This window comes from Micromys minutus (genome assembly GCF_963924665.1).
Source record: "Micromys minutus genome assembly, chromosome: 4".
Taxonomy (NCBI): domain Eukaryota; kingdom Metazoa; phylum Chordata; class Mammalia; order Rodentia; family Muridae; genus Micromys; species Micromys minutus.
Window position 1 is genome coordinate 17486581 of NC_137973.1, and position 25512 is coordinate 17512092.

The window sequence follows — 25512 nt, forward strand, 5'->3', positions numbered from 1 at the left end:
CACAAAAACACTTTTTCCTGGGATGTGTGATGTGTTATGTGGCTATTGTCACATATATTAGGCTCAGAATAAACTGTGTTTTATTCAACTCCTTTGAAGGGAAGATATGTTTTGCTATGGTGATAAAACTCAACCTTGTTATCATTTTTAAATTATTCTGTACTTAAATGTGATAGTTTTATTAATCAGAAATTTGTACTTATTTATTTCCATAACTTGTCTATAATCAATCCCAAACTATATGCATCATTTTTAAAAAGTTTTTTATCAAAAAGATTGCAAATTAAGTTTAAAACAAGTTATATTTTACATATATTAAGAAAGAATACATAAAACATATGTAGCTATATTTATTGATAATCACTTTGTAAAGAAAAAAAATCACATGCCTCAAACGATAAGCACAGCACAGTTATTAATGTAGTTCTTGTGTATTTTTGAGTTGTCTAGATATATGATACAGGGTATTAACTAAAATAAAACAAAAATTCTAATATAAGGTACCTTTTGTGCTTATATGTTAATTTTTAATCACTTTATGGTTTAATATGTAGAAATGAAGGAAATTATATACGCCTACATATATGTGTATATTTGACTGTTATGAAGATGAAATCTTCGAGAGAGAATGATGGTCCACTGTAATTTTAGATATAATTTACATTCAATCCACATAAAAGCTGTAAAAATCCATTCTATTTGAAAATTCCTAAGTGCTGTCCCTAGTGCTGTCATTGACAAGGTAAAGAACAGTTGGATTCATTCTAATTTGTTCAAAGCCATGGTAATTAGAGAGGGTGTGAAAAATACCTCTCCACTCAATTCTCTCTAATTATTATAATACACACAAAGAAGCTCTTAGGAAAACAAATACATCAGTCCACTGTCTCCAATCTCTGGAAATGCAAAGCAGCACGTTTTTTCTCAAGTCCAACAATATAAAAGAAAATGTGTGGCAGAGAACTACAGATACCCATGAAAATCTTTCTTGAAGGTTTTGTTAAGTTGAAAATATGGAATCACTAAAGTTCTCAGAAAATATCCACAAGTGTTGTGTCTTCCATTTCCTCTTACTGTCTGTGTTATGATACATTTAAGGCAATGTTGAATCTCAAAGAATTTAGTGGATTCAAATTTCATTCATCTGAGTGTAGAGTGCTTGAATCTGGATGGTTCTAGCATCTGTACACTCTGTTTTAAATCATCTGAAATCAAGGGGATGATGCACTGATGATGTCCACCTTTTCAGGAGAATGAGGGAAAATTATAGTCTCCATGACACATGGTGGAGACTTCCCTTGTCTGTGCTAATTTTCTTTGGATTTGGTTGCACCATGACTTCTAGTTTCTCTAAAGGTTTACTTTTTTCTTGCATTAGTTACACTTCCTTGGTAAAGGAGCTAGCTGTATACAAAATTAAAAGATTGCAATTTACAAATCACTAGGGTTAGCAGGATTCTACCAGTATAAATTACTGCGGCAGAGGACTTGAGAAAGAGTGAGATTAAGAAATGGGGTTTAGACAGCCAATACTTGTGACTTAACTAACACTGAAAATTCGGAAAGAATATATTACATTTTGTTCTATACTCAAGTGATTGTGATCGACAGAGCAGTGTTTCTTATGAACTCATAAGTAGTAATTTCTGGTGTCTTTGAAAATAGTTTAATTATGAAAGGAGTTTTGAGTAAGTAATATGTTTGTGGGTCATAAAAAAATCAATCCAGGATTACTGGAGTATATTTTAATTAACTTCTATGAACCCTTAAAAATAGAGGACCCTCTCCTAAAGGAAGAAGAAGGCACACAAGAGATGCAGCAGATGGGAAACATCAAAAAACCTTGATATATACCTGGTAGTTGAAAATGCAGGGTCATTTATAAGAATTAAAGAAACGCTATTTTGTTTTGTTTTGTTTTGTTTTTTTTCAGAGAGCTAGAAACAGCATGTAGCTGAAATCTCATTTAGCTTGTTATTGCTGTGCCAAAATGTCATAGCAACTCCTTTAGGAGAAAGGATTTACTATGGCTGATGGATTCAGAAGTTCAGGCCATGGTCATTGGCTCCATTGGTTTTGGCTCTTTCTGGAGGTAGAAAGACCTGGTGGGGCACATAGTAATGGAAACTTGCATCCAGAAAGCAAAAATCTATAATGTCTGGGAACCTGCTCTCTTCTTTAAGCTCAATACTTCACTGACCTAACTTACTTCCACCAGGATTCATCTTTTAACGATTTTACCACCTCTCACTACTACTACAGTCTGGTGCTCATGCCTTTGAATGAACATATGGGTTTTTAGGATAATTCTCATATAAACTGAAGTACCACATCTCTCTCTCCCTCCATTCCCCTCTCTCTGTCTCTCTCACACAGAAATATACACCCACACACAAAAACAAAGAAAGCATTATATTGTCAACAAATAGTATGGCAGGTAACAGAATGCTTCAATTACTCTCTGAAGCAGAACAACCAAGCACAGATAGAATTGTTTCCAAGGGGAAGCCACCCAGAAAAACTATAGGATCCAGGGCAGGCTCCTGACATACAGAACTTGAGGCATTTAGTGTTGTTAAACTGATAAGTGTGTCAAATTTCCATAACAACAAAAGAAAACAAACTGCAATTAAAGTCATTTTCAATGCTTTGATGGATTGATATTTTCAGAAAACACAATAAACCACAAATTTCTTAGGATAGAAATATTTACTTATTATCATCAAAATGTGCATTGTATGATTATTAATAATCTTAATCGTTACTTATAATCAACATTTAACTTGGCCAATATTCACTTGTGACCAAGTTACAGTAAAGTGTTTCTATTTCTTAAATTGCTCTAGATATTGAGGAAAGAGAATAAAATCCTTTGGTTCACTATGAACAGACGAATATCATATTACAGTTAAGTACCCTTTATGTGATATCCAAATATCTAGGTTCTTTTCTGATTTGACTTACATCAACTGGCTTTCTTGGATGGCTTCAGTCTGTCAGTCTATGTGCTTAGGACAGAACTATTATATAAGCAATCTCTGCTCATCTGAATGTCTGCGGTTCTGGCAACTGTCCACATGGAGCATGACAGTGGGAAACAAATAATGGGGCATCTTATGTCACCTTCCCTGAAGGATTGTGAGGAGAGCAGTAATGACAAAAGTGACTTTGCCTTACTTCCTGCAATGGTGCTCCAGCTGGGATTGAGTTATAACTCATGTTTGGTCACCAGGTGCACACACATTACCCCATTGTCTGTGCTGGGCTACTGGGGCTTCCATATGCTGCTATTCTTTCTGGCTTGAAAAATATCTACCATTGACTCCAAACAGCAAAAATAAATATATTTGACGGTATATTCCTATCTTTCCTCCACTTATCTCTTATATCACTTGGAAATTAGTGAAAAATATATCCTTGAATAAAGTTTACTTTTTAAAATGTTTTATTTTGTTACGTTTAAATTTTACTTTCTGTTTGTTTCTTTCTTTGTTTCTTTGGCTTTTTCTTTGCTTCTTTCTTTGTTTCTTTCTTTGTTCATTTCTCTTTCTTTTATTCTTTCTTTCTTTCTTTTTTCTTTCTGGTAATAAGCTCCATGGGTCAGCCAAACTAAAGATAATATTTTTGAATAGACATTGTGTGTGTTGGTTGATGAATAACCAAAGTGGGTAATTTAAAAGTGTTCATTTTGACTCTCAGTTTTGAAGGTGTCAATATGTGATTGTTTGCATTGTTCTGTGGCCTGTGGTGAGGCAGGATATGACGTCAGAGCTTATGGTAGAGCCCATGGTAGAGCAAGCTCATGGTAGGGCTCCTCACCAAAGTGCCCCTTTAAGGACAAGCACCTATATCAACAAATGCTCTTTTATTAGACTTTATGTCTAAGATGGTTCTGTAATGTCACAGGCTGTATCTTTTGAAGAACATTTAAATTCAAATCTTGTCAGATTGCCATTGACTATCTGTTTAAACAAACATGTACCTACTTTATCCTATCAAAATGATGATCACTATGTTAGGTTAAAAATATGTAACCAAAATAATGTACATCAAATACATAAATCACTTAAGTATAAAAAACTTAAATATGAAAGAATATTTTTTACTAAATTGATGCATTTTTTAGTATTATAGATTGGCAGGAAATTTTTCTGGACTAATTTTTATTAAGCAGTTGCTTCATGCTTGATCTATCACACTGCATGGGGGTTGAATTCTATTTTTCTAAGTCTGGATTATGGATTCTATACCCTTAATTTTTATTTTCCTCAGGATAATTTTAGCATTAATGCACATTAGCTAACTCTGTATATGTTTTTAGTATATGTTCCCTAGATAATTTTATAACCCTATTATTGCTTTAGCAAGTTGGAGAGGATCTTAAGCTTTAAAAGTAATTGTATGTGGCTATGAGTACCACTTTCTTGCTCATTCTTGTTAGGGTGGGCTTTTATTTCTGGGCTGTAATTAACTGTGGTCATCAGTGATATGACTACGTGGATGCTAAACACTGTGGGTGGAGACGGAGGTGTGTCCTGTCCCACTCAGGAAATCCTCTGCTGCAGATTTGTTAGCTATGCTTCTTCATTTCACAGGCTCAGTTCTACCAATTACCCATCCTTTACTTCTGCTTTCCTTTTCTAGTCTTCACCTGAATGCTTCTCAGACATTTCAAGTATTTTTTTTTTCATTTCAACTCTATCCTATTACCGCAAACTCCAATCTTCCATGTTCAGCCCTGAGTTCATCATTTTATCATTGGGAATCTTTCAGATTCATTTTAACTGATTTCTTAGTGACATGGTATAACCCTGACTATTCAGTTCTTGCTGGTTGGCCAAGGGAAAACTTTCAGCTACAAAGGGAACCTAATTTACAAAATAGTGAGTATCACTTGCAGTATTTTACTGACTACCTGTATTCACTAACAGTATATTTTTAACTGTTCATACTGTAAAATAAAGCAAAGAAAAATGTATCTAAGTAATGGGGTAACGGTGTTCAGTGACTTGATACTCACCATAAAATACATGAATGTGAAGCTATTTTGTGTATTTTCAACTTACACAATTTGTCTGTTTCACTCTGATAAAGTTGAGAGGGAATGAAAACCTTTAGTTTCTTACCCCAGTTTCGTACGTCAATTTGGTTTTCTTAGTTTCAAGCCATTGGCCTCACAAAATGGCTGCCATTTTCACCATCAAAATGCAGGATTTTTCAGGGTTTATCTTTTTCTTTCTACCCTCCATACTGGCATCACCTGAGATATAGTGACAGAGAGCTCCTTCACAGACATGTTCACGTATGCTGATTCAGTATGTCACCATACTGCCTCTATCTTCCCTCTCATATCTGTGTGTTCTCCCATCTTACAGTTTCTGTCAAAGCCTCTGAACTCCTAGGCCACATTCCTCCTCCATATCCCTCCTAACAGTTTTTGAATTTGCCAGTTTATGCATTCCAACAGACAGAATTTTTGTCTCAGCCACTCTCCTATGGTGCACTGGTAGTACATTACTAAACGTTACTTAAAACTTAACCGTCATATAGCAGCAAAACAAAGGAGAAAAGGTTATACAAAGAGAACACACAAAAGGCAGGCAACAATGACAAAACTAGTAACATTTGCATGTTGATGACGTCTTAAAACACAAAAAGAATAAGATACTGTAGTTAAAGTTATACAAGGGGCCTAGAAATACCCGTGAGGTAGTCCATCTATCAGTATACATGAGCATTTCATGTATATTTCATAGTTGATACCAGGAGATGGTGACACTTCAAACCCTGAATTGCAGTTTTGGACTCTAGATGATTCTTTGTGGTGGTGGTGGTGGTTACTGTGACTGGTGGACTTCAAGATAGAGAACAACTATATCATTCTTCCAAGCTAGACTTCCTTTCTTACTAAAAACTTTATGTGTGTGTGTGTATGTGCATGTGTGTGTGTGAGTGTGTGTGTGTGTGTGTGTGTGTGTGTGTGTGTGTGTGTGTGAATGCATGTGTGCATATATTTGTGTGGGGGAGAGGAGGGAGGGAGGGAGGGAAGGATACAGAGAGGGAGTAAATATGTATTTATTTTGAAGTCACTATGTTTACTCGTGAGTCATTTTCTGCCACCACCTATAGACAGACACATAAATCAAATGATTTGACATTCTCTCCACGCTATGTTTGCAACCTTGAAATACTCTTTCAAGAATATATGGAGTCGCAAGGGAAGCTCACACACTATTCCTCTACATGATCTGCTGGTTTGAGATAAAAATGATTGGCCTAGAAAGCAGGTAGTCAGATGATAAAAGGATTAATGTATAGACAGATTGGCAGAGACAGACAGACATATAGTGACTTTATGTTTTTATTTTTCCACTATCTATAGGGTATGTTCTGTTACAGATATGACAAGCTTTTACTCAGTTCACTTTTCAGCTTTTGAAAAAAAGTCTAGGCATGATGTGGATAGGGGATAAGCCTTGTTGTGGGTGGTCTGTTGATGAGGGCGGGGTATAATTGGATAGTGTGATGCAGAAGGCAGGTTGTGATTGGCTGAGACTCAGCTACTCATAAGAATATACTTTTGTGCATTAATATTGAAAGCTTAAGAATCTGAGTTTCAAAACAGGAAAAACATACAAAGTCAGTTTTGGTAATGTGCGCTTGGAATCTACTGCTGAGGAAGCCAAGGAAAAATGTATCCAATTCTCTGGCCAGCTAGTCTAGGCCTTGTTGGTGAGCTCCTGGCTAATTAGTGGCCCTGTCTCAAAAATCAAGGTAGACAGTGCATTAAAAATGAGACCTAAATTTGCTCTCTAGCCTCAATACTACATACATATATGTGAATGTACATTATTACATACATGAAACCAACACACACAAATTCTTTGTTGGGTTGCAGTTTATGTATATGCACACTTAGGTTTCAGTTTGTAAAATAAAAACTCAGAAAGGATAAAGTAAGCCTCATGCCAAATTTAGTTTAATTTAAAATCATCCTACCACTTCTTGGACTTCTCTTCCTCATAGATTTTATCACATTCTTTTTTCAGATTTATGGCCAGTAAGTGGAATCTCTTTCGTATTTCAGGGGGAAAATGCAATGTTTTATATATGTTAGGAGACTTTACCAGCTCTGTTCATCAGAGCTTCTTTTCTCACCACCGAAGTGCTAGGCAACCCTACCTGAGCTGTTACTAAAGTGCCTCCCACTGGCTTTCTTGGCTGCCACGTTTTTGTATGCTTAGGCCATACTTGTTTGGATTGCATCTCTTCTCCACATTAATGCTTCTTTCCAATATCCTCATCACACCTCTCTCTCTCTCTCTCTCTCTCTCTCTCTCTCTCTCTCTCTCTCTCCTCTAGCAACAAACAATCAAAAGAAAACAGCATTAGGATCTGCTGATGTAGCTTATCAGCGCCCTCCTGGGTTTCCACACTGGGAGGCTAGTCTTCTGTGGGGTGATAATTTTTCATTTTCACTTCTTTTTATTGTCTCCATTCCTCAAATTGAGAACCTGTGTGGCTTAATCTATGTTTCTTCCAAAAATTTGGATGGACTCCTTAGCACAGAGATGTGTGATCCACTAATGCAACACAATAAATGTCTCTTACTGCCACAGTTCTTCGGCAGACAATTTGGTTTATTGATTTTTTTTAATGTTCATAGAACAGAATAGATTGTTCTGTTTGTTGTTGATGTTCTTTGTTAAACTTCCAGAGATTAAGCAACAGTATTGTCAACAGTGTCAATCAACAAAAGCAATACAATCTCTATCTAGCAGTGTAGAGATTGATAGATCAAAAATGCTATCGTTATGAAATATTTGCTTACAGTTAGGAAAAATGTTTGCTATGGCATACATTTTCTACTACTTTAATTCATAATTTTTTGTGCCATTGTACTTTATATTATTTTCCTTGAAACTTATGGTGTATTAAAGCCTACACATCCCACTCCAAGAAGCTCTGCATGGTTTTCCTAAGGTGCAATTTCTCTTTAATTAACACCAAGAGCTACCTGCACCTTATAATTGATTCATGATTAATCAGTCATATTTTCTAAAAGACATTCACTTTGATTAGATGGTGTGAAAATTAGCCTGGGATAATTCATATTTCAGTAGACGTACTCTCTCGTTGCGTTACTGAACCACACTAGTTTGGATCCCTGAAACGGTCCCCATTCCAGTTCCCATTACTTTTCTTTAATGAAAATTAATACTTCTTCCCCCACTGCCTACTGCTGAGCTAATTTTACTGCAGATGATGTTTGTCGGTTTCGTTCTATTTTTATCCCACCGGAGAGTGACTCATTGTCTTTCATTTAAAAGTGCTATGCCTTCATTATGTTCCAGAGAAACCTGTGCAGAGGGGTAAAAAGCAGTGTTTTGAAATCCACATCCTGGTACCAAGAGGTGGTTAACATTTTACAAGCTGTCAACTTCAAACTCTTCTTCCTGTTGGATAGGAAGTCTATACTATGTGTTCAAATGCTAAGTAATTGGGCATGTATTAAATTGTATTTAGCACTTGGCATCGTTAGAGCTGACGACTCAGTGGCTCTGTTTCTATGACCTGTGTGTGGTGCTTCTGTGCTCCGCTTTAGCTAGCACCATTAAATACAAATCCAATTACAACATAAGCTATCTGGTTGCCATAATGGAGACTGGGTGTAATTTTCTCTGTAAACTGCTAAGCTTTATATGTAAGTCAGCCAAAGAGATACCCAGGAATATGCATGAGAAGAACACACTGAGATGTAGCCTTTATATTTCCTCCTTCTTAGTTTCAAACTTGATGGAATTCAGATTGTTTATGTTCAATGTCCTTATCTATAAAAATCTTTTTAATAGTCGTGTAAATTCCTAAAAAGTAAACTGGACAACTTTGATGAATTTTTAATACAAATACTTAAAAATTTTTGTACCATTATGTGGTACAAAAGGGTCTGTGATTATTAAACTTTTATATTAGCTTGTTTAGGTGGCTTTGCTATCTGGTATATTTTATCCTAGGTCTTATGTGAAGGCATTTGTAGAGGTGATAATTATTTGATTTTATTTTTAAATAAAATGTTATCATCAGTGTGTGTGTGTGTGTGTGTGTGTGTGTGTATGCATACAAGCTCTCTCTCTCTCTCTCTCTCTCTCTCTCTCTCTCTCTCTCTCTCTCTCTCTCTCACACACACACATATACAAACCTCATTGCAGATCTTAGAACAAAGGTAAAGCCTCCCAGACGGGGAAAAATTGCTTTAATCCTGGTATACAGAAATCATCCCTGCATTTCTATTTGCATGTTTACTACATGGTCAGCCAGATGAAGAGTACAGTTCTTCCTGACATGTCCCTCCTGCTGGAGTTCCTGCCCTCACCTTCACAAGGGCCAATTCCTTACTCTGAGGAGGTTTAAAGAGGTTCTTTTCACATGCATAAACGATCACGTTTGTCCATACTCCCAGCTTACCCTTTAGTGTATTTGACTCCATTTGGAGTCTGCAGCCCTCTGCTTGTGAGGCTGTTGTAGAGGTAGGACTGTACCGTGAGTGTTGGCAAAGCACTGACTGTGGGTACATTCTGCAGGCACTCTGTATTTTAGCTTGACTAAGAATCTGCAGCTTGTAAGAGGCTCAGAGTTAGAACTGAGTCATTCTGCAGAGTCTCAGTGTGGAATCTGTTTTGCTGCTAAAAGGCGAAGCAGTGCCTTTGTCCTGGATCTGGAAGGTATAGTGTTGGATTTCTAATGTACTGAGGGGCATTTTGATCCATGCTTTCAGATCAGGGCAGAGGCTCTGAGGCTCTGAAGTCAAAAGGGTCTAAATTCTGTAAGTGTCATAGGTACTTTCTTCCTTGGCAACGGAGTTTGACCTTGTAAGTGACTCTCGATAACTCATTTCAGTCTGTAGCTGTATCTCTCTTATAGAACGTACAGCTAACCGTATATCAGTTCTATAGATGAACTAGAGTGCCCTTTGTCCCATTTGGTAAAATCCTGATCAATGAAAGTCAGTGTTAGAAGATAAATATGAATTCTACATACTTTGGGGAATATTTCTCAGACGTGAAAATTGAAAAGGAAAAGGAAGAATTTCTTAAGAAGTGGCAGAAATGACATGATTTAAAAGTACTATTTACATTGCTTTATATGCTAACACATCAATATAACATAATGTGTCAAAGGAAGCAAAAAGAAAGCAGCGTGGGCAGTGATAAATGACCACACTAGGTTATGCACACATGTGTGCAAATCTTTACAAATATGAATGTAAGCGTAACAACAGCTGAAGAAGAGAGCATGGATTTGGGAGGTGGGCACAGGAGTAATCTGAGGAAGAGAGGGAGGATCATGAGTGATATAGATGCAGAGATCATGTATGAAGTTCCTAAAAAATAAAATTATTACATTAAAATAGAAAATTGTCATAAGGGAAGGTTTTCACTTGTTTTAATTGATGAAATGATTCTTACACTGTGTACAGCAATTTCCTCCGTGCTTAAGAGATTCGGGTAAATAGTTTAGTTTGGAAACAACTGCAGACCCCAAACGGAGTAAAACATTAAAAGTTAAGTGCTTCAGTCACGGCTGGATCATGAATCTGGAGCCCGGGCTTCTGCGCATGCTCCCGAGGACCCAGGACTCTCCAGCAGCTTCAGAGGGAGCATCAGGACACTGCGGCTGCTCGAATTGATGATTTCAGGCAGTTTCGGATCACTAACCGTGTTCACAGTGGAAAATCGATGCGACTGGAGCATTTGAAAGGGCTTCGCATGTTGTTTCTTATGTCTGTGTTAGCATTCCACTAGAGCATGCATAGCATGTTTGTCACGTGTTACCAGTTCTCTGTGCACATGGCCACATTTGTTTTTCAGGTATTATCGACACATAATTGGTATCTAGCAGGTTCTACTTTGCACCTTCCACTTCTGTCTTCGAAGAAACCTTACTCACGTGGTGCTTTCTTCAGGGGTTACAAGCTTAGCATGGTCTTCAGCGTTTGCTACTTCATGGTTGTGACCGAATACTGAAGTGTGTATTCGATGTTGTATTCCCTTTATGCAGCAGATTACGTTGCATGCAGTCAGTTTATCTTTCACAGTTATAGGTGTTTGTTGTCGTTGTTACCTTTCTGATGCTCCATGATCAAGGGACTATATAGAATGAACAACGTTTATTGAGAGCTTGCTTATGGTTTTAGAGGGTGAGTTCACCACTCTTATGGTGGGGCGCATAACAGCAGGCATACACACATGGTGCTGGAGCAGTATCTGAGAGGTCACGTGTTGAGACAATAACCACCAAGAGGACAGTGGTTTGATTGGATGTCTTCAGAATTTTTAATCCTATATTTAAGAGGCAAGATGACATTGTAACTAGTAAGATTTTAAGGCATACTATCAAACCTTTAAACAAAATCAAGTATTGACAAACATTTATTCATATACTCTTATGCAAAAATGCTTTTAAAATCTGCACATTTATCTTTGTATTTTAAAATAAAGTTGTTCAATTAAAAAAAAAGAGGGAAGATGACCTATAGTTTTTATAGAAGAGGTATTGGTAACTTTTATTTTGAGCATTTTCGGTACCACAGAAAAATATTTTATTTAGTAAAGTATTATTGTAGGTATTGCTTTTAAATGACAAATTCTTACATATCTAGATGACTTGTTTCCAATTTTGTTCATATCATTACTGCATTTGCACATTATTTTTAATGCACCACCTCTCACTGTATAACCTTTGTCCTCTAATCTATCTCTAAATCTTATTTTTAAGATGTATGCAGGCTATTGAAATATTCAATGAATACTCATAAATCTTCATTAACATATGGTTGACTTATCATTTTTATTCTTATTGTTACACAAATCTACAGGAAACCGCATAATAACCAGTATATGCAGGCAGTGCATAACAGATCCCACGCATTACTGTTTAGCTTTTATGAATTTTAAAATAACACACAATAATGTGTACATTTATGGGGTAGTGTGTGCCCCTTGTACTGATCAAATCTCCTTATTACTTTATATTAGAATCCTTAGATTCCTTTCTTCTAGTTATCTACAAAACCTATCTTGTTGAGAACTGACATCACCTCACTAAACTGCAGTTTCTTGTTTATCTTTGGAGTCTAGATCCGCATTGGGTTAATAATGCGTAGTTAAATAATGTGGTGTTTTACTTGAAAGTAAATACAGGTGATAAAGGAGTGGAATCATGAAATCCTCCATTGATAATACTTAATGACACTTAAAAGGATGTAATAAAATAAAATGTCCTATAAAGACCCTATTGATGATGTTCATTTGGAGTCGGAAGGGTTAAATCTCATTTGTTTTTTATCTGAAAATTTTTAAATGAAAGTTTCTCCATTTCACACCCTGTTGGTGCCACCTGAGGTGACATCACCTTGTCTTTCCAGTCCCCTTTACTCTCTCTCTCTCTCTCTCTCTCTCTCTCTCTCTCTCTCTCTCTCTCTCTCTCTCTCTCTAGACAAGATGTGAAATTTATTAAGGTGTTAGTAGTATGTTTATCTGTGGCTATTTAATCCATCTCATTGTTGCATTTAGTGCTTTAAACTGTCAACTGTGATTCAATATTGCTATCCTGAGCCTCTCTCTTCCCAGAACAAAATCCCAATAAATGCACACTAATATTTAACATTCTAACTATTAAGATGAAAATAATAGTCTTTCAAGGACTCCTAGAGTCATTTTTGAAAAGAATTTCAATTATTAGGGATGGTAGTTCAGGAAAAGGGACTGTTTTCTGTGAATTTTTTCAGGCATGTGAATTTATATCATATGTTTAGCAAGATATTGAAGTGGCTTTTCAGAACACTTGGATCCTATTTTTGTATCAGCTTTCCCATTATATATCTCACATAAGAAGAAAATCACATAGCTTCAAAGGGATCTGCCTGGGGAGGAATTGCAATAATATCCAACCACTGATGAAGGCATAAATGGGTTGTATACCTGAGCCCATGAGCTATAATAAAAAATTAGCATTGTACATTGGAGCCTTGACTCTGCATTTAGTTCATTTCCCTTGGCCATTCCACACACAGCAAGATCTTATCATTATTGCCTTAAAACAGCCAATCACACTATTGTTTCCTAACTAGATGCAAAGCAGGGCTTTGGAGTTTTGCTCTAATTTAAAGCATTCAACAAAGTCCTAAAATGCTTGAGTTTTCCATTACTGTGTTCTAGTGAGAAGCTATAGAGTCTCTCCTTATTCTTCCTGTGGCCTGAAGTTTTGAACTCAGGCAGCATTTGGAAGTGGGGTCAGGTAAGTACATCTTTTGGTGTCAAGGTATGATAGACTTTATAAACCCAAGTCCAAAGTTCTCCTCAGCCATGATAGTGATGATGAGGATAGTATTCAGGCTAGGTACTGTGAGTGATACTCCTGCCCACTTCCCCACCCTTACCTCTCCTGCACAGCTACTAACGTGCTTTGTTCTCTTCTGTGTGGAGTTCAGCGTGAATTACCATCTCTACATAATTCTCTGACACTTTTACTCTCTTTAAATGTTTTGAGATGCGGTTCTTTAAGCTTAATAGTGCGCATGAGACCTTGAAAATTTGATCCTTCTGTCGCACCAACTGAAATACCTGCAATTCCAGGCATATATCACATTTCTGGATCCTGCTATACAATTCTGCCCAAACCTCACTTTTGCAAAGGAACAATGTGTGTCATTTGAGCCCTAGAAGCCTCTCTCCATTCTTGCGTTCTTACTGTATGAACTAGGATGGTAGATGATCATGGTTTAAGCCGGTGGCTCCTGAGTGCAGTCTTACTCTCTGAAGAAAAGAAGAGAGAAAGAAATAGTTTCAATGAGAAGGCAAAGCCACACACATTGATTAAAGAAAAGTGAGAAAAGTCGTTGGTGGGAGAGGATACCTGAGGTAGGGACACTGCTGTGCATCCCATCTTAGTTTAGGGATGTTCATCAGACTTAGAGTGGTGACCTAGGCAGTCCAGTCTTCGGGATGGAACATTATCTGAATGTGTTCAAGGCAGAGTCAGTAAATGGCCTTTGTATATCCTTTGTGTGTCTTCTGGGTCCAGCTGGAGAGGTCACAAGTTTCTTGTCTAATGAGGAAATGGTCATGCATGATGGACACATTTGTCTACTCCTTCCCTAGATTCACTTTATTTTTTTCCCCAGCTATTGATCCAGTCATTTCTCTTTTCTTTGGGAATATGCAAAGAACATGTAATTTGTCATGGATTTTTTACACTGACTCGAGTCCTTTAGGACTCTGATTGTTATTGCAACAGACAAATGGAAATGCTCAAAAGAGAATTGTGCTGGAGACGGAAGGAGAGGGTGTGAAGAGGAAGAAGAACAAAGGTAAAGCAAAATAAGGACGTGGGTATTGTGTGGTGTTGGAGGTGACCAGACATCCAATCCTACACCCATGTAACTAGCACTTCACAGAAGCAGCAAGAAACTAGTGAAAAACCTACCACATTCTCCCTGTCGTGTTAGCTCCAGAAGACTCAGGGCAGACAGACTGACTAAAGGGTCATTTAAAGGGAGAAAAGGAGCGTATCAAACTCTGAGGCAGCAACTGTGTACTTTCTGCAATGAGTTTCCTTGTGGCTTTACATTGCTCGGTAGGAAACATCTGTAGCCATATTTCCAGTGAGTCTCTTATAAACAGAAATGATCGTTTTATATTTGTGTTCTAAAAGTTTAATCCCATGAGACAGATGGTGAAACCTAATAGATGTTTTTGTTGTTAGAGAAAATGACCCATAACCTTCAATATAAGAGAACACAGCACTAGTTAACTCAGACGTCTAACACACATGCAAAATGTGCCTCTTCCATCACGTCTCTAATTAGTGAGCAGACGTCTTGAAGCACCACGATCATTCAGATTTTAATTGTCAGACAGTGCTGTCTACAGTTTCTCCATATGTTCCTAAAAAATATGAACAGTCACGCCGAGATAGCAACTAGAGTTTTGATGATCATGGCTAATTGGGGAGCTAGGCATGATTCAGTCTATTGCTTATCCAGTTGGAACATAATTATGATTCTATTCTCAACTATCCTGTGAGCACATATCTCTTCTCTCCCCAAACACAACTGTGTGATATAAATAAGTAAAGAAGGTTTCTTTCTCTGGGGGAAGAGCACATTGCTATTTAATTCACTTAAACTATATTCAGAAATTATAATATACTAAGTGAAAACAAACACACACACAAAATAATATTTACTCTGTGTCATGCTGCTAACAGTGGATTGAGCTTGTGTGTATGTTCAAACTTCTTGCTAGAGTTTTAGATGTTCTGAGACTTTCAACACTCACACTTGTCTTAGGAATGATTTCAGGGGAAGAAGGGTACAGCGAATGACTCTTTCAAATTTAACACAAATGATTTACACAAGATTACAGACCTCAAACTACGCTTGTTATCCTTTAGGCATTATTGTACTTGGTAGTGAAGTCAGTGTCTGGGTCTGACCTTGCTTAACTGAACATTAACTCAAAATTCAGTGCTAATTGTGACTATGACCTTTTGATTTTTGATTCCTCAAAATTCTTCCAGTTTGTTTATTTAGTAAATGAACGGGAATTACAAAACAAGTTTACAGTAAAACCTACTGAAAAGGGTTATGGTGCTACTTCAGGACACATGACACATGAAAGAACTTGGGACATGGACAGAGGCAGAGTGGGCTTTTGGTTATCTGATGCATTTCTCTCTTTGTATTTGAGAAACACCTTTCCTTATCCCTCTCTCCTCTTTTGTAATGAGCATGATTCTCTCCTATCTCCTTCAGACCTCTAAATGGATAAGATTTTGGCTTGCTGTGTGCATGGGTAAGCTTTCTCCTGGTCTAAAAGCCTTCACAAACTATTCCCATTGTTTGCCTTTCCTCTGGTCAGGTTTGTTCCTCCTTTGGACTGGCTGTTGTACAGTAACATGTAAAAGGAAGTGTCATAACTGTCTGAAAAACCTGCTTTCAGATGTTCCACCTGTTGGAGGTAGTCGCGCAATCATCTACCCCTTATTAAACAACAGGTTGGGATCATTTCTCCTGCCACCCATTCTTCTCTTCCTCTATTCTTCTTGTTTTATTCTCTTTATATATTTCTTCCTCCTTCTTTTCTCTTCTCTCTTTTTAACTTTCTTGTGTATTTTATACATGTCGATTTATATTAATCAGTATTGTATTTAAATGATGATAAATTCTAACTTATAAAATATGTCTTCCAAATATAATATATAACTTCCTTAGTTGCTTTTAGTCATGGTATTTCACCACAGGAACAAAAGAGGAAGTAAACACTTACAGTCACATTATTGTATTCCATGGTAATTTCAAGGCACTGGGGTTATGCTAATTTCTAATACTTCGAAGGGAACTATGTATTCAAGATATCAACAGGCAACAAAATGATTTTGCTAAGAAACCCTACTTAGGGTACTTAAATGTCAAACACAAATAAAGGCTGGGCTATAAAGGGTGTGCTTTGATATAAATTAGTATACCTAATACTTCCTGATCATGTCGAATGATGTATGCTGGCTAGTTTTATGTCAACTTGACATAGGCTAGAGTCATTTCTCTTAAGAATACCTCCACTACACTGGCTTTTGAGCAAGCCTGTGGTGGATTTTATAATTGGTGACACATGAGTGGGCATAGCTTACTGTGAGAAGTGCCACCCCTGGGCTGGTTAATATGGCTTCTTTAAGAAAGCAAGCTGGGCAGGCCTGGAGAAGCAAGCCAGGAAGAAGCAGTCTCCCATGCCTGGTCCAGCTCCTGCTTCCAGGTCTCTGCCCTGTCTGAATTCCTGTTCTGATCTCCCTCAGCAATAGAGTGAAACCTGAGTGTCGTAAGCTGAAACAAATTCTTTCTTCCCCAGGTTGTTTATACTCATGGTGTTTTATCACTAAGACATGAGATATTCAAGGCTTGAAGTGTCAAATACAGTAAGGTCTAATAATTGCAGTCTCCTATGAGACTGTCCTAGTCATGTGACTGTATTCTAGTGTCACTTTGCACGTTGCATATTTGATCCCTTTGATCTTATTTTGTTAGGTGGTACCCAGTAGCATCTGAATATAATAGAAATATTGTCTATCTGTGGATACAAATAAGTTGCTAGCCAAGTTTGTGATATGCTGAGTTGCTTGGCTGCGAACATTACCTTTTATTATTATCACGCTTGTCTCTGTGCAAGTTAAAACTATGTTTTCCTCAGTATTTTTATGAACACATTTTATCGTTCCAGGAGGTAAGATCACTTTGTTGTGATTTTCTCTTATGAGCATCTGCTCTCCTGGAGCACTCATGGTTCATTCTTTTGTCTGTGCATTTTTCCTTCTAGTCCTTCAAAATCCTTCAGTGCAAATATATTCGGTTCTTCATGCAGTTTAAGCTGAAACTGATAAGGCAAATGTCAAGGGACATCCTTGAAACTTTAGAGCTAAGAAATAAGAGTTAAGAGTGCACAGCCAAAACAATTTACTGTCAGAACCTGTACCCTTGAAAGCATCAATCTGTAGCTTTTTCAAGTCTCTTCATCCACAGGCTCTTGGCCAGCAAACCCATGTGCTCATTAAACTTACATTTCTTCACAAGTGTGACATACTCTAATCAACAGAAATTGCACGTCCCTTTTGTGCCTGTACCAGTTAGTAGACAATGGTTATGCTTTGTTCTTTATCAAGTAATATTTATGCTGCTATTTTCTCTACACGTTAACTCAGTATATACATTTGAGCTTGGACCCCAACCCTGACACTGACCCCCGAGAGTTCAAATGCTATCAAAAGAAACTTCTTGAAAAGTCTCAAATTTCAAATGTTGCCGAGGACTTCCTATTTCTATCTCCTAATACTAGTCTTCTGTTTCTGCTGAAGTAGGTGACTGTAGCCCTATCAGCTTAATGTAGCACACATTTATTACTTTAGGATCTGAGTGCAAATCTTTCCCTGTGTTAACAATACAGTGTGGGTGGGAATGTACCCTTTAGGATGCTGCTAGGGAAAACCTGCCTGTTTCGTCCAGTTTCTGTTAACTATTTGGACTCAATATTTCTCCTCCTAAGAGTTTTCATTGTAGCTCAAGCTTATTCTGCTTCTCTTTCTTGTAGAGGCTTTTGTGAGCACAATCTCCACCTCAAGATGAATAACTTGATAACATCATTAAATGCCCCTTTCTCTTTGTGAGGAAACATAGTCATAGGTTTAGGGGATTCCAACAGATATTGTGGGGAGAAGTCATTTTATGATTATGACATTGTTAAAATCACTTTGAATTTTTGTATGCCACAAGTCATTGATATTAGAAATGCAACTTCCCAGAAAGTATGTATTTATCATAAAGGATGTTGTTATTTCCTGATGTAAATTTTATTTTCAGCGTTTCTTCCTTTATTGTCTGCAAGGGGAAGGGCAGCAGAAGCACATTCTCAGTAGTCATAGAACAGAAATTTTGTGCAACATATCTAAAATACCTATTTTAATAGCTTTTGTTTATATCTTCCTCCTTATCTTCTCCCTCCATGTGTTTCTGTTCATCCTGTCTCTATTACACACACACACACACACACACACACACACACACACACACACACATACACACACACACAGACAGAGAGAGAAAGAGAGAAAGAGAGAGAGAAAGAAAAAGACACACACACACAGAGAGAGAGAGAGAGAGAGAGAGAGAGAGAGAGAGAGAGAGAGAGAGAGAGAGAGAGAAGGTGGTAAGCTAAATTTTGTATACTTATACTTATTCCCAGCAGCAAATATACAACGACAAAGAAAACATCTGGCAAAGGAAATGTATATTTTTACTTTGTTTTAAATAGAAAGTGCTCATACAAGGAGAAAAAACATTGAAAATTTCCAAGAGATTGCTGGAGGGCTGTGAAACATCTTTCCCTGGAGAAATAATCTCATGTCTTAAACTGAATTTCTGACAGGAAGGTGATGGGTTGCCTTTAGGGCACAGTGTAATGTGCCGGACTAGGCAGATGAGTCAGAAGGCAAGAGTTCACAGGGAGCTTTCTTCTAAAGGCAGGAGGAAAAATATACCAAAACTCTCTTAATGGGTACTTTGGAAGAATTCCCCGAGCTGTAACCTTGGTGGATGTTGGCTTCAGGATCATTAACCACCCAAGATAAATACAGTCCATAGGAAGTAGAGTTCTTTCCAGTGTGAGTTGCAAATGAGACTAGTCATTTACAATAAACACAGCTAAAAGAACAAATTTAGGCAGTGATGCATCAATTACATTGGCCTTTTTTAAAAAACTCCCATAAAGGAGAGGAAAAAAAAGCCTGCACCAACTTTTAATTTTGATAGATAATCAGAAATATATATATATATATATATATATATATATATATATATATATATATATATGATATGTATTTTCAAATTTCAGGTTCACAGAGAGAAAACTGAAATTGTATTTCCAAATCTTCTGCTTAATAACTATATCAACTTGCACAGATGACTTAAAAATACAATAGTTAGATTTTTTTTTTACTCTTTAAAGGGATAATAGAAACATTTTCATAGAACTCCTTTAAACATTTTATGAGGATTATAATCACCTTGAAATAGGTCTGGAAATCTTATGGTATAGAATCAAGTAATAAAATTCTCCATCAATATTTTAAAAATTTTATAATTATAAAGGACATTTTACTATGCCTAGAATAGATTTTATTAATCATTGCCAAAGATGAGTATAAAGTATAAAATATATACTAATAAATGATGGTGAATATTTTCAGTCTGTCAGTATTAGAACAATCAATATCCATTCTTAGAGAATCATTTGTTGACTTTGAAAAGATCTATATACTTATAAAATGGCCCTTTGAGTCAAGATAAATAAAATTTCAGTATTTTAGTAGTTACTGTCTGAATTAGTTCAAACATTAGATGTGAATAGAATATGTACTCTTAAAATATAGACGCTTAGCCATTCGATATTCCTCAATTGAGAATTTTTTGTTTAGCTCTGTACCCCATTTTTAATAGGATTGTTTGATTCTCTTGTGTTTAACATCTTGAGCTCATTGTATACCTTGGATATTAGGCCTCTATCAGATATGGGGTTTGGTAAAGATCTTTTCCCAATCATTTTTTTTCCTTGACAGTGTCCTTAGCCTTACAGAAAATTTGTAATCTCCTTTAGTCCCATTTGTTGATCTAAGGAAGTGCTCAACATCCATAGCCACCAGGGAGATGCAAATCAAAACAACCAGGAGATTCTACCTCACACCAGTCAGAATGGCTAAGATCCAAAACTCAGATGACAGCAGATACTGGCTAGGATGCGGAGAAAGAGGAACACTTCTCCACTGTTGGTGGGGTTGTAAACTGGTACAACCACTCTGGAAATAAGTCTGACAGTTCCTCAGAAAATTGGACATAGTTTTACCTGAAGACTCAGTTATTCCACTTCTGGACATTTACCCCAGAGATGCTCCAACATACAACAAAGACACATGCACCAAAATTTTCACAGAAGCCCTATTTATAATAGCCAGAAGCTGGAAAGAACCCAGATGTCCTTCAGTAGATGAATGGATACAGAAATTGTGGTATATTTACACAATGTAGTACTACTCAGCTATCAGAAACAATGACTTTATGAAGTTCTTAAGAAAATGGCTGCATCTAGAGAATATCATCCTGAGTGAGATAACCCAGTCACAAAAGAACAGACATAATATGCAGTCACTGATAATTGGATACTAACCCCAGAAAGCTCTGAACAGCCCAGAAACAACTCACAGACTCTATGAAGCTCGTATATCACCCTCTCCGAATGTGGTACACCTGGACCTCCAATCATTGACAATCTAAGAGCTAAGATAATAAATAGCCTTATGGCAATTTTTGGTGTTCACAGATCCTTATGCTTAATCTATACCCAACAAGAAATCTTTTTCCATGTTACGTTCCGTTCTACATGTACTTCATGCTTATGGTAACTAGTGGGATTTCTATGCATGCCATCAAACCTCTAAAAGAATTAAGTACTGACAAAATTATTCATATACTGTTATGCCAAAATGCCTTTAAAAATCTGTAAAAAAAATGAACTCTTTGTGTTCAGCTCCTTTCATCTGGTATATTCTTACTTCCTGTTCTATTTAGAGTGATGCATAAATAATAATTTTTTTCTGTAGCTGAGAAAAAAATTCATTGTATTGTGTATTGCATTATGTTTGTTCCTTCCTCTGCTCATGAACACTTGTGTTGTTTCGATTTAGAGCCAAATAACTAAGACTGCTATACATTTTAGTGCAAGTCATTTTCATTTTCATTCATAGAAAAGTTTTATAATCAGATTTCCAAACTACAAAATTGTTACTGACATAGGTCACATGTTTTGAGTTGAACTCATATATCACCTTTTGGTATGCCAGCATTTTAATTATGATGCACAATTAGTCATCACTATCACCTGTCTTGAAATTGGCCGAGATGTTCTTTTCTTTGTTTTATTGAAGTCCCATCGGTTTGCACTTGGCTTTGTAAAAATATTTTTTTCAACATTTGCATGCAACTTTAAGATGTAATCAATTCCTTCTGCTTAGTTTGTTTCATTTTGTTATTATACAAAAATTATGTCTATCTTGTTCTCTGTTGCCTTGTTAAACTCAATGATTATTTCTACTTCTGCTTTCCTAGGTTTCTTCGAAATTTTCACGCAACTACACTGTAGCATTTTGTAAAAGAAAAATATTCCACTTCTTCCTTCCAAACTAAGTGTTTACAAATTCCATTTTGCTTGTCTTGGTGCATTGCTTAGTTTTTACAATACAGTGGTAACCACTCTTTAACATAAACTTCCTAGTCAGGAAAAAGGAGAGAATATCTTCAGTAATAGTGAATAAAGCAAGCAAGCAGAGTATGCAGTGTATAAAATTAACATTTCACTAAAATGCTTATATATACCTTTTCCAGGATATCTAATTGAACTTCATTACAATCTTTTACCATTCCACAATTTATTTGAATTAATTTTTTACCCTATTGGTATTTTAGCTTGTTGTTTAGAAAATATAAACTCCTAGTTCCTCTATAGAAAGGATTCACTTTCTGGTTTATAGCTTTAGGTTCCATCACCTGATTTCCTTTGACAGTGTGATGTGGTACAGGTGGCAAACCTGCACTGTGAAGAGAGCTATACATCCAGACCTTAAGGTACTACGTTTTGTTTGTTTTATGAATGCCTCCAATTTCTTCTTCTTCTTCTTCTTCTTCTTCTTCTTCTTCTTCTTCTTCTTCTTCTTCTTCTTCTTCTTCTTCTTCTTCTTCTTCTTCTTTTTCTTCTTCTCCTTCTTTTTCTTCTTCTTTCTTTTTTTCCTCCTCCTCCTCCTCCTCCTTTTTCTTCTTTGGCAGAGAATAGGGCTTATCTGGATGCTGCTTCTATAGGTCTGAACTACAGAATGAGAAAGTAAAGAAACTTATTTTGACTTCTATCCCAAAGCAGGACTTCTCTAAACAACAGACTGCATAGAGACTATAAGTCAGCAATCAGTGTCTACTTATATACACCATTGCAATCATTGTATGTGTTTTTTTCTTTCTTGCATTCAGGAAAAAGGGAAAAAAAACATTTACTGATACTTAAGTAAATTTAAATTAGAAATGGAGTTCCTAGTTATAAGTATATCTGAGCATCTCTTAGAAGACAAACCTTCCTATAGATGACTACTATGAACTCTATTGGCTGAGTAATATAAATTAGGCATAAACAGGAAGATATGAGGAATTGTAAGAGTTCACACTTAATGAAGTAATGCAACATAATGAGTTTTATGATTATTTTTGTTGAAAATAATTTTTAAAACAGTATATCTGCAGAGAACTGAACATACAGGATCAATCTCCCTCCTGAGTCCACAGGCCCACAGACCCACAGGAGAGACAAGCTCCAGTCAGAGACAACAAGATCACCTAACATCACATGTAACAAGATGGTAAGAGGCAAGCACAAGAACCTAAGCAATGGAAACTAAGAAAACTTGGGAACATCAGAATCCAGTTCTCCAACCACAGCAAGTGGTGGATTTTTCAACACACCAGAAAACCAAGACTTGGACTTAAAATCATACTATATGATGATAATGAAGGTTGTTGAGAAGTACATGAGTAACTCCTGTAAAGAATTACAGGAGAACTCAGTTTCTGTGTACAAACACCATTTGTATATGTTCTCTGAACACAAAGAGTATTATATTAAGAGTTCACACACTTAGAAAGTTTGGATTGAGATTTCAAAGATTGGAATTTGAGAGTGGATAAGTTAAAAAATACTTAAACACTCATTTAAATGGTCACTATTCTCTATTTAAGGGAACATAAAGCTCTTCAGAATGTGTAAAAATCTGTTATTTATAATATCCTGGATATAGTTAAAGGGTAAATCCCACTAAACAAAATAAACTGGCAAATAGAACCAACACCACAAGAAAAGAAAATCAATGAAGACTAATGGTCAGATACTGGTCTCATCAGAAGAGTGTTAAAATGTATGTTACAGCTAATTGCCCTCAAGGACTATGCTTGCTATAAATATAATGTTTTAAAACCTGGAGAGAATATGAAACACTCAAACATAATTAATGATAAAAATAACAAATGATAAATTTATCATGATAAATCTATGTGATTCTGTCAAGATACAGAGGCCAGGCTAGTGAATTGTAACTTTGAAATAACAATGGAGTTGGGGGGACAGCAAATTTTCCAGAAAAAGAGGAAATGCACCAAAGAGACCATAAAAAGAGCCTGGAGATCTTGAGGTCAGTGTTAAACCCATGACCACATGAACACGTAAGTAATTTGTTGCTGCTGTATTTCCTAGAGTCACTGTGGACACTGGGTTAACATGGGCAGATCCATTGCTCTTTAGGGACATTCAGGGTCTAAGGAACTGTATGTCCCTGGTCATTTTCATCAAACAATCGATGTGTCACCTTGTTTTGTGCTTGTCTCTGTTTTAAATGCGCCTGTTAACATATTCTTGACATGAATAATGAATGGAGTGTTTTTGAATTATTTAACATCAGGCATTCCAGAGGCCAATTTTCTTAGATAAGTTCACTGAAAAGTCTTTGTTAAACAGAAAAGTCTTGTTGGTGTGGTGTTGAATTCTTGCAATGCTCTTCAACATGGTTGTTTTTTGCATGCAGTGGGTAGCTAACTGGTTTTGCTTTCTGTCTCTTGACTTATAAATTGTATGTTTCTTCCAAGATTAACATTTTCTTTTCAAGATATTTTGAAATATACCAGACAGAATTAGGATAGATGATTTATTTACATTTTCCTGAATATGCATACTAGAACTCTGAAGTTCTCTGTGTGGACATGTGTACAACTTCAACTCCATGGTGTCTCAGTTCTATTAGATTTTGTCACCTCAGCACATGGCTATATATATTTCACCCTTTTGTCTTCTTTTCTTCCCTGAGGCAGAGTCTTGGTATGTATCCTTCATCAATCTTTTTTTTTTTTCTTTCTTATTCCTGATACCCTTTTCTCAGACCTCTAATTGGGGGTTATGTGTCTCTTTGCCTGGTTTCAGCACTTTTTTTGTTCTTTTCTTACATATATGTATTGATTTGTTTATATCCATAATGATGATTCTTCTTTCAGTTCTCCCTTACATCTGTCCCCAATAGACCTCTCCTTCTCCTCCATGACTGCCTTGTCTGGCCTCAGTGGGAGAGGATGCATCTAATCTGGCAGAGACTTGATAATCTAAACTGGCGGGATACCCAGGGGAGCCTTTAACATGTTTTAATTGCTTCACCACATATTAGAGACATAACTTTCTGCTTTCTAGAGAATCCAGCCATACAACCTCAGAGATATTTTTTTCATTTTCATTTGGCGGATTTTAGTAGATTTTTATTTAATTAACAGTGAACTCATGTTCCCAAGCATCAGTACTCAGATGTTAAGTTTGCCTGCTATGTATTTTCCCCATGGAAGTATATCACAGACTCTTGGACTTGGTTACACTAGTTAGTATTTCTAGACAGAATGGTGTAAGATTAAGATTGGTCTTGTATTGAATGTGATCAATTTCTCTTTGTGGATGGGAAACCAAAAAAGAAACAATTGATTGGGAGAGAAAGTACTAGAGAGCCAGTAGTATTAACTGTATTATCAGGAAGTTCTGAGTACTGGCCTCAGTGATTCATTTTTTATTGGATATTTTCTTTATATACATTTCAAATGTCATCCCCTTTTTTGGTTTTCCCTCTGGAACCCTGCTATCCACTCCCCCTCCCCCTCCTCCTGCCTCTATGAGCCTGTTCCTCCACTTACTCCCTCCCTTCCAACTACCCAAACTGGCATTCCCCTACATTGGGGCATTGAGCCTTCACAGGGCCATAAAACCTTTCCTCTCTTTGCCTGATAAGGCCATTCTCTACTACATATGTTCCTGGAGACATTGGTCCCTTCAGCTCTGGGGATCTGGTTGG